This window comes from Ranitomeya variabilis, chromosome 3 (genome assembly GCF_051348905.1).
Source record: "Ranitomeya variabilis isolate aRanVar5 chromosome 3, aRanVar5.hap1, whole genome shotgun sequence".
Lineage (NCBI taxonomy): Eukaryota > Metazoa > Chordata > Amphibia > Anura > Dendrobatidae > Ranitomeya > Ranitomeya variabilis.
In genome coordinates this window covers 464,684,801-464,695,208 of record NC_135234.1, presented here as the reverse complement: position 1 = coordinate 464,695,208, position 10,408 = coordinate 464,684,801, and the positions used below count along the sequence as shown (strand labels likewise).

Below are 10,408 nucleotides of genomic sequence, written 5' to 3'. Positions count from 1 at the left end.
ATAATGTCAAGACACATTAAAAGCAAGGAATCACATTAACAAATGTGTCGCCTCTAACTGTGGCTGGTTTGACACAGAAATAGCAATTGACCTGCAATAAAAATAAGATATTAAAAGCTATTTGTAGTTTACAAAGCATATAATTTTTTGCATGTATCTGGTTGGAAATTATTGCTATGATCAAATCAGAGGATTTATGTACCCAGACAGTTCTCAGTCCATCCCGTTTTAATTTGTTCTTTTGTGAGCAGGTTACTGGGATGCATCAGCGCAGACAATGAGGATACAGTGGTACTTAACCAATACTATTTATTTGACTAACACCCAAAAAATATATCAGTACATATATATAGTATAAATATATAGATATATTATTATTTATTATGATAGCACCATTTTTTCCATGGCACTTTACATAAAGGGGCATACATAATAAAAAACAAGTACAATGATCTTAAACAACACATTCCCGACTGGTACAATAGGAGAGAGGACCCTGCCCGAAAGGGCTCACAATCTACAAGGGATGGGTGAGGATATAGTAGGTGAGGGCAGAGCTGGTTGTGCAGTAGTTCTTGAGTAGGTCTTGAGATTCCTTTTGAAGGTTTCCATGGTAGGTGAGAGTCTGACTTATTGGGGTAGAGAGTTTCAGAGTAGGGCTGATGCGTGGGAGAAATCTTGTATGCGATTGTGGGAAGAGGAGATAAGAGGGGAGTAGAGAAGGAGATCTTGAATGTCTGGGAAACGGTGAATGTCCGGTCTTGTAGGTATGAAGAAATCCAAGATAGGGCCAAGTCTGTGATTCAAAGAGATAAGAGAATCTATAGTAAGAGGCAGGGGCGTTACTAGGGTCCTAAAAGATCAGGCGCCCAAGCCCCAAAGTACATGTTTCCTCATACAACCTCCTCAACACTTAGAAGAGTATCTATACATATATAATTACAGTATACCACTGTTGCTAATATATAATACACAATATAAAGCCCAATATTACCAAAATTACTACTATAAAAAAAACAAAATAACTGCTACACAATGTCTACTACCATCACCACTACACAGCGAGTACATAATATTATTATGTTATCTCTATGCACTGTATGATGGTCTCCACAGCGCTCTATGATGCTCCTCACAGCTCTCTATGCACTGTATGAAGGTTGGTCACCACAGCTCCCTATGCACTATATGATGACCCCTATAACTCACTATATCCTGTATAATGGCCCCCGCAACCCAATATATGCTTTATGATAACCCCCGCACCACTTTGTACACTATTTTGTGGCCCCACAGCTCCCTATATACTGTTTGATATATAGTATGATGGCTCCACTGCCCCTTACATGTAGCATGATGACCTCCATAGCCCCTTCTATATAGTATGATAGCACCCACATCCCTTATATGTATAGCATAGTCTCATCAGGGAGATTATGGCGATATCAAACTTGTGCAATTCTTTAAATATTTTTGTTGTAAAAATAAAAATTAGACATTTGTAATATACTGTATAATATATACTGTATAATCCTACAAGCTTAAGGAAGCCAATGCCAAAAGTAATATGATTTTTTTTTTAACATTCTTTATTAAACATATAGTATACAAGTAGATTTAAAACAATTGGGGATACAAATAAAAAAATAGCTGCATACACAGGGGGTATATGTGATATCAAATCGAGTGATTCATGTATAACATTCCTATTCCGTTTGGAAAAATTGACCCATGTTTAAAAAAATAGAATTAAATAATTAATAAATAGAAGTAGGGGGGCCAGAAAGGATGAACAGGGAGTCAAATGGGAGCTGTGGAATAGCTAGACCAGCCTTATTAGTAATTTATAATATAGGTTATTCCCATAGGAGTCACTGTGCATAAAAAGATGCATTCCTGCAGTAAATCTATATACACTCCCTGACAGAAGTTATGTCGCTTATCCATGTTATGTAAATAAAAGCTTATAACCTGACGTTAAATTCATCCATTGGTTGTATAAATTATTCTTTTGGAAGCTGAAACCCACCGAAATGTGGTTTAGGTTAAGAAAATAAATTGGCATCAATGCAGCTATATTGATCAGTTAATGGACACAGAATGGTTAGATTTTGGCAAGACAAAAGTTTTGTCGCCTGGTCATATAATACACCCAATCCTAGTTTACATCCTCACCCGTGCTCAGTAAATGATCGGTTAATTAGTGTGTGTGTATAAAACGAAACCCAGCACCCCAGACCTTCACTTGAACTGCAACTTGAGCTCTGACAACATGCCAAAAATCCACCCTGTGACCAAAGCCTGGATTATCAAGAGGCTGAAGACCAGATCCACTGCAGAGTTGGCTGGCACCTTTAATGTGTCTCAGTATCAAGTACAAAGAATTAAAAAAAGATTAGAAGAGACTGGAGATGTGTTTGACAAGCCCAGGTCCGGCAGACTTTGCAAGACAACTGCTGAGGAGGAACGTTTGTTGGTTAGAAAATCCAAAGCAAGCCCCTCTTCCACTGCAGCAGAGCTCCAACAGGCCTGGCCACCTCAAGTCCCTGTGTTAACTAGAACAGTTTGTAGGATTCTGTCTCGAAATGGCCTCCATGGTCGAATCAGTGCCCAGAAGCAAGCACTAAAGAAAAAGGCAAATAAAAAACCATGTAACATTTGCAAAGTCCCACAGCCTGCTAAACAGATGGATGCTGGAAAAGTGTCAGAAGGTGGATTTCTCTGATGAATCTTCAGTAGAATTACACCACAGCCGCCGCAAATACTGCAGGAGACCTACTGGTGCCCGTATAGATCCAAAATACACCCAGAAAACAGTTACTTTTGGTGGTGGAAAGAATATGGTCTGGGGTTACATTCAGTATGGGGGTGTGCAAAACATTTGCAAGGTGGAAGGCAATATCAATAGCCTAAAATATCAAGAAGTATTAGCTACCTCTTATATTCCAAATCATAAAAGGATCAAATTCTGCAGCAGGATGGTGCTCCATCTCATACACCCATCTCTGCAACAAAGTTCCTCCAGGCAAAAAAGATCAAGGTGCTCAAGGACTGGCCAGCCCAGTCACCAGATATGAACATCATTGAGCATGTTTGGGGTAGGATGAAAGAGGAAGCTTGGAAGACAAAACCAAAGAATCTAGATGAACTCTGGGTGGCATGAAAGACTGCATTCTTTGCTATTCCTGATGACTTAAATAATAAATTATATGAATCATTGTTGAACCGCATGGATGCCGTCCTTCAAGCTCATGGAAGTCACACAAAATATTAAATATGACTCTAATAGCACCACAACTTCATTCACCAATGTTATGCAGCATATATTTGTATTTTAAGTTAAATATTTATTTGAATATCACATTACGTTCTGTGGGCAACAAAACTTTTGTCTTGCCAAAATCTGACCATTCTGTGTCCATTAACTGATCAATATTTCTGCATTGATGCCAATTTATTTTCTTAACCTAAACCACATTTCGGAGGGTTTCAGCTTTCAAAAGAATAATTTCTACAACCAATGGATGAATTTAACGTCAGGTTATAAGCTTTTATTTACATAACATGGATAAGCGACATAACTTCTGACAGGGAGTGTATTGTTTACATTAACATGATTACGCCTGAATAGCTCAGTGGCTTATTAGTTTTCACAGACATAGTAATGTGCAAAGTGCTTAATAGAAATCAGATTTTATGGCTGAGAGTTGTGCCAAAAAGTCATTTAGTAGTACAAAGTAGCATAATAGGAATACATATGGAAATATGTGGGTAGCAAGGAAGGAGGAATGAAAACTCATATAAGTGAGATATACATAACCTGGGGATGCAGCACGGAGCCCCGACGCGTGTTTTGCATTAGCTTCTTCCTGGGGGGTTGTTTGTGTTATGAATGGGTGAAAGTGCGGTCCTTTTATGCCATATTACATCAGTGGTGGCAGCGGCATGGTTGAGGTGCTTCCGCAGATGAGACCGGACGTAATGTCACTGCAAATCACTGTCTCACGTCACAGATCCCCTCCCCCGTCTGATGTGTCAGACAGGGGCCTGAGCCAGTGACGTCTCGGACGTGTCTCCACAGAGACCCACACACCGGGAGTTTGGGGAAGCGCACAAATTCCCCATTTTGGACCTTTGGATCCAAATGTTCTTTCCACATTTGGTCCTGTGTAGTAGCTACGGATGAATAGATCCCTGAAGTTATGCTACCTTTTGTATGTGATTGATGGTTGGTTGTTAAGATACTTCGACAAAGTTTGATCTGCTTGAGCAAAGGCCAATATTTTTCTAGTGCGTGCCTCATATCAGACCATTTTTTGCTGTATGTAGAATAAATCTCACCTTCTGTTCTGTTGAAGATTTCACCTTTGGTTGTAATAAATCTCTTTTAGCCAATGATGCTCTTTTCAGACCTCTTCCCATGCTCCGCTTGGAGTTGTCTCTGTCCTCAAATCTTGTTGAAAGAGCTTTTGCCTGTTCATGGAAAAATTTATCATTAGAGCCGATTCTTCTGCTTCTTATGAATTGGCCTTCTGGTATGCCATTTATCAGTGGCCGAGGATGTGACGAAGATGCGTGTAATAATGAATTTACGGCTGTGTCTTTGCGGTACACATCCATTTCAATGTGATCACTTGCTCCTTCAGAGATTAAAACATCCAAAAATTCAATGTTACTCTGGATGTACTTGCATGTAAATTTAATATTCATCTTGTTGTTGTCTAGAATCTCCAAGGATGTGAGATCCTGTTCTGAGCCTTGTCAAATCATAAAGATGTAATCAATGAAGCGCACCCAGAACAGGACCTTCTCTATTAATGCTATGGGGTTGGTGAAAAAAATAGATCTCTCCCACATGCCTGAAAACAGATTTACATAAGAAGGGGCAAAAGCTGCCCCCATAACTGTTCCCTGATTTTGTAAATAGATTGTCTCTTTAAAATTTAAAAAAAAATGTTTCAATACAAATTGAAGAAGGGTGATCAAGAATCTGATTAAATCAGTACTATGGGCTGTCATGGTCAGGAATATTTTGGCTGCTTGGATTCCATCACTGTGCTGGATGGAGGAGTACAGTGACTCGTGATATGAGCCACATATCACTCTCCACAGTGATCGCATACATTCCACACACTCCTGAATAGTAAGCAAAGTCAATAACATACTTCACTAAGACCATCCTCCCCTAGTGGTGTGCGCTACCCCAGACTTCCGATGTGTGTGTCACCGTGTAGACGCGTCCGATCCATCGCTGGCTCCCCCCCATTGTCTGACGCGTTGGATGGTGAGTGGACCTGTGACATGAGTTGCTGATCTACAGTGACATCACATCCGGTCTCGTTGACGGAAGTGCCGCAACCATGCCGCTGCCACCACTGATGTAATATGGCATAAAAGGACCGCACTTTCACCTATTCAGAATAGAAACAACCCCACAGGAAGAACCTAATGCAAAACGGGGGTCGGGGCTTGGTGCTGCATCCATGTATATCTCACTTTTATGAGTTTTATTTCCTCCTTTCCTTGCTACCCACATATTTCCATATGTATTCCTATTATGCTACTTTGTTGTACTACTAAATGACTTTCTGTCACAAATCTCAGCCATAAATCTGATTTTTATTAAGCACTTTGCACTTTACTATGTCCGTGAAAACTAATAAGCCACTGAGCTATTCAAGCATAATCATGTTACTTCTATTTATTTAATTCTATTTTAAACATGGATCAATTTTTCCAAATGGAATAGGAATATTATGAATGAATCACTCTATTCGATATAATATACACTGTGTTCCAAATTATTATGCATATTGGATTTAAGTGTCATAAAGATTTAATTGTTTTGTTTTTCAAATAAACTCGTGGATAGTATTGTGTCTCAGGGCTCAATGGATCACTGAAATCAATCTTAAACACATGTGATAATTAGTTTTCCAGGTGACTCTAATTAAAGGAAAACTACTTAAAAATGATGTTCCACATTATTAAGCAGGCCACAGGTTTCAAGCAATATGGGAAATAAAAAGTATCTCTCTGCTGCTGAAAGCATTAAATAGTGCAATGCCTTGGACAAGGTATGAAAACATTAGATGTTTCACAAAAACTTAAGAGTGATCATCATACTGTGAAGAGATTTGTGACTGAAACAGAGCACAGACAGATTTCATGCAGATAAAGGCATAATGAGGAATGGTTCTGCCAGACAAATTCATTGGATTAAGAGAGCAGCTGGCAAAATACTATTACAAAGCAGCAAACAGATATTTGAAGCTGCTGGTGCCTCTGGAGTCCCTCGAAACTCAAGGTGTAGGATCCTTCAAAGGCTGGCTGTGGTTCATAAACCTACTATTTGGCCACCCCTAAACAGTGTTCACAAGCAGAAACGGTTGCAGTGGGCCCAGACAAACATGAAGACTAATTTTCAAACAGTCTTGTTTACTGATGAGTGTGTCAGGACTCTGAACATTTTTTACCTTTTGTGCATTACTGCCCTTTTCCAAGATGGCATCTTTGGTCTCATGTGCACTGTGTCTTCCTGCTATAAAACTCCACACCAGCCTTCAGTCTGTGCTAGAGTATTCTGCCTTGCATCCAGCTCCTGACCTCTGATTACTCCATGTCTATATACCTGCTCCTGTGAACCTGTGTGGTGATCCTGCTACTCTGCTCTGAGTTCCTGCTGCATATACCAGTTTCCAGTAATTTCCTTCATCTGCTGCTCGTGTTTACTTCCATCTACATTTGCTGCACATGTAAGCTGTTTCTGCTCTGCAAAAACCTGAGACTATTAACCAGGCCTCCCTGGTTGAGCTAAGATATGATTTGAACTGCCTTATAAGCTTATCTATCTGTGTTTGGACTAAGACAAGGATTTATTCGTGTCAAGTATCCTCAAGAATAACTGTGCTTCATAAACTTTCTGCTTGATTGCATTTTCCTCTGAAGTTCCCTATAGACTGCTAAGCTGCGTTTAATATTTACACCAAGTGTTGTGGACTTGAGTTTCTCTCTGCACCTGTTTGAATCACCGTGTGATAATATAGACTTTACCACTTATAAAACTGTGTCCTGTAGTTGTCTTGTTCCACGCAAAGAGTCTCCTGAGTTATCCCCTATAATTATTACAGAGTGTCAAGCAACCCTGGATGGTCCAGATGGATGGAGTAGGAGTAGTGGATGGTTGGTGGATGACCACCATGTCCCAACAAGGCTGTGACATCAGCTAGGAGGTGGATGAGTCATGTTTTGGGCTGGAATCATGGGGAAACAGCTGGTAGGGCCCTTTAAGGTTCCTGAAGGTGTGAAAATGACCTTTGCAAAGTATACAGAGTTTCTGACTGACAACTTTCTTCCATGTTATAAAAAGCAGAATCATGCCTTCAGGAGCAAAATCATCTTCATGCATGACAATGCACCATCTCATGCTGCAAAAAATACCTCTGAGTCATTGGCTGCTATGGGCATAAAAGGAGATAAACTCATGGTGTGGCCACCATCTTCCCCTGACCTCAACCCTATAGAGAACCTTTGGAGTATCATCAAGCAAAAGATCTATGAGGGTGGGAGGCAGTTCACATCAAAACAGCAGCTCTGGGAGGCTATTCTGACTTCATGCAAAGAAATACAAGCAGAAACTCTCCAAAAACTCACAAGTTCAATGGATGCAAGAATTGTGAATGTGATATCAAAGAAGGGTTCCTACGTTAACATGTAACTTGGCCTGTTAGGATGTTTTGGAGTTAAATAGCTTTTTTTGTTCAGTGAATGTGACCTCCTAATGCTGCAAATTCCACAAATGAGCATTTTCAGTTCTTTAAAACATATCAAATGTTTAGTAATTCTACTGTGCCTAATAGTTTGGAACAATGCATTTTGAGGTTTTATTCATTTTGGAGATTATACTGTTATCATTGGAAGGTAGGGTTGAGCGACTTTTATTTTTATAGGATCGGGTCGGGTTTCACGAAACCCGACTTTCTCAAAAGTCGGGTCGAGTGAAATCGGCCGATCCTATAAAAAAGTCGGGGTCGGGGTCGTCCGAAACACGAAACCCAATGCAGTGCAATGGGATACTATGGTTCCCAGGGTCTGAAGGAGAGGAAACTCTCCTTCAGGCCCTGGGATCTATATTAATGTGTAAAATAAAGAATCAAAATAAAAAATATTGATATACTCACCCTCGGACGCGCCCTGGTACTAACCGGCAGCCTTCCTTCCTAAGAATGAGCGCGTGAATGACCTGCGGTGACGTCGCGGCTTGTGATTGGTCGTGTGAGTGGTCACATGGGCGGTCACGCGACCAATCACAAGCCGCGACATCATCTAAGGTCCTTCACGCGCTCATTCTTAGGAAGGAAGGCTGCCGGAAAGAAGCAGGGCGCGTCAGAGGGTGAGTATATTCCTATTAGGTATATACTCACCCTCGGACGCGCCCTGCTTCTTTCCGGCAGCCTTCCTTCCTAAGAATGAGCGAGTGAAGGACCTTAGATGACGTCACGGCTTGTGATTGGTCGTGTGAGTGGTCACATGGGCGGTCACGCGACCAATCACAAGCCGCGACATCATCTAAGGTCCTTCACGCGCTCATTCTTAGGAAGGAAGGCTGCCGGAAAGAAGCAGGGCGCGTCAGAGGGTGAGTATATTCCTATTAGGTATATACTCACCCTCGGACGCGCCCTGCTTCTTTCCGGCAGCCTTCCTTCCTAAGAATGAGCGAGTGAAGGACCTTAGATGACGTCACGGCTTGTGATTGGTCGTGTGAGTGGTCACATGGGCGGTCACGCGACCAATCACAAGCCGCGACATCATCTAAGGTCCTTCACGCGCTCATTCTTAGTAAGGAAGGCTGCCGCAAAGAAGCAGGGCGCGTCCGAGGGTGAGTATATTCCTATTAGGTATATACTCACCCTCGGACGCACCCTGCTTCTTTCCGGCAGCCTTCCTTCCTAAGAATGAGCGAGTGAAGGACCTTAGATGACGTCACTGCTTGTGATTGGTCGCGTGACCGCCCATGTGACCGCTCACGCGACCAATCACAAGCCGCGACATCACCGCAGGTTATTCACGCGCTCATTCTTAGGAAGGAAGGCTGCCGGTTAGTACCAGGGCGCGTCCGAGGGTGAGTATATCAATATTTTTAATTTTGATTCTTTATTTTACACTTAAATATGGATTCCGATACCGATTCCCGATATCGCAAACATATCGGAACTCGGTATCGGAATTCCGATACCAGATTCAGAAGATCGCCGACCTCATGGCCGACCCCACACAGGGGTCGGGTCGGGTTTCATGAAACCCGACTTTGCCAAAAGTCGGCGACTTCTGAAAATGGCCAACCCGTTTCGCTCAACCCTATTGGAAGGTTTCTTCAATAAAATTCGATGTATACTCTAACGGGTGATGACTTTTATTAGACTGACTGTCATTTGCACCGACCATTTAGTAAAATCCAAGAAAAATGTCATTTGCATAATAATTTGGAACATTGTGTATACGCCTATGTATGCAGCTATTTTTGTATTTGTATCCCCAATTGTTTTAAATCTATTTGTATACTATATGTTTAATAAAGAATGTAAAAAATGTTTTAATATTACTTTTGGCATTGGCTTCCTTGTGCTTATAGGATTATATATATTTTTGGAAGTGCCATTGCAGCGCCCCAGAGTCCTGGTCGTTGCAGTAACGTCGCTCTGCCGCTAAGGGGAGTGATGTTGCGTCTGATTGCACTAAGGGAGTTCACCTGACCAGGTATCACACACTACACTTCACACTCCGGCCACCAGGGGGGGTGGTTCTATCTAGTAGGCCACTCCTCACACTCTGGCAAAACTGGGGGTTGGACAGGAAGACAGGGAGAGAAGTAACTGGGAAGAGCTAGAGAGAGGACCTGTCAGGGAGGGGATCCTGGCAGACTCCTGAGAGAACAACGCAACAAGTGAGCAACGGGAATACAGCAGAGAGAGGCGATAGGACCAGAAGGAGTCGTGCTGTAAGAGCGAGGCAACATCCTTCTGAGGCGCAAACAGTTGGTGGCCGGAACGCCGAGCAAGTAAGAGACTACAAGCATTACTTCAAACCACGGCCGGACAGCCAATTATAGGTTGGCTGTCTCACTTAAACACCTAAGCAGACAACGGAAGCAGCTGTGGGAGAGGGGCGACTCTAGGGTCCCGGAAGAACTCCAGGCCTACCCCGTCATACGGGTGCGTCCTAACCATATCATCTGGGGGACGGAGAGAGAACGAACATCAGAGGCAGACAGAATCAGTTGTGAGGACTATCCCGGGGTGCTCAGCAGGGAAGGACTACAACACATAGGCGCTAGCAGGTAGACGCTGATTCTCACCTGTCAAGGGAACTCCTAATGTGCCTTTGGACCGGCCGGTCTCAGACAGCCCTG

At 42.3% G+C, this 10,408-nt stretch overlaps 1 long non-coding RNA gene across 1 annotated transcript in view; it reads right to left on the bottom strand.

Moving 5' to 3' along the window:
• Positions 1 to 348: 348 nt before the first annotated feature.
• Positions 349 to 10,408, bottom strand: part of LOC143816373 (uncharacterized) — a 44,025-nt gene continuing 33,965 nt past the window's right edge. The window contains exon 2 of the long non-coding RNA XR_013223928.1: positions 349 to 796. This is a non-coding gene — a long non-coding RNA (uncharacterized LOC143816373). The remainder of the gene's footprint in view (positions 797 to 10,408) is intronic.